Source organism: Neopelma chrysocephalum, unplaced genomic scaffold, assembly GCF_003984885.1.
Source record: "Neopelma chrysocephalum unplaced genomic scaffold, ASM398488v2 Primary Assembly neopelma1_89633, whole genome shotgun sequence".
Lineage (NCBI taxonomy): Eukaryota > Metazoa > Chordata > Aves > Passeriformes > Pipridae > Neopelma > Neopelma chrysocephalum.
In genome coordinates, this window is record NW_020918567.1 from 1 (window position 1) to 421 (window position 421).

The window sequence follows — 421 nt, forward strand, 5'->3', positions numbered from 1 at the left end:
GGGGGGGGCCCAGGCACTCACTTGGCCACAAGTTCCTTGGTCTGGCTGCGGGCGACGCTCACGTAGTGATCGATCTGCACCTGGCGGGGGGCAAAGAGGGGGGTTCAAGGGGTGTCCCCCCCATTCCTGGGGGTGCCCCCCTTCTTTTTGGAGTCCCCGCCGTGTTTTGGGGGTGTCCCCGTTCATTTTGGGGGGGTTTCCCTCCCCCCTGGGCTCACCTTGTACTTCTCGTAGAGGGGCGGGAGGCTGAAGGCCAACAGGTCGGCTGGGGGGGGAAAACGGGGGGCTCAGAGTTATTTGGGGGGCAACCCCCCCCCTCGGTGCTGATTTTGGGGGTCACCCCCCCACAAATCAACAATTTTGGGGGTCGTTTTGGGGGGGGAAGGGGGGCAGAGCCCGTTTCTCACCGAGGATGAGGAGG

At 64.4% G+C, this 421-nt stretch overlaps 1 long non-coding RNA gene across 1 annotated transcript; it reads right to left on the reverse strand.

Moving 5' to 3' along the window:
- On the reverse strand, nt 1-421 carry LOC113979814. The gene is made up of 3 exons (XR_003537995.1): nt 408-421; nt 219-265; nt 1-80 (listed from the first exon to the last, which is right to left on the reverse strand). It is a non-coding gene; the product is annotated as an uncharacterized LOC113979814 (long non-coding RNA).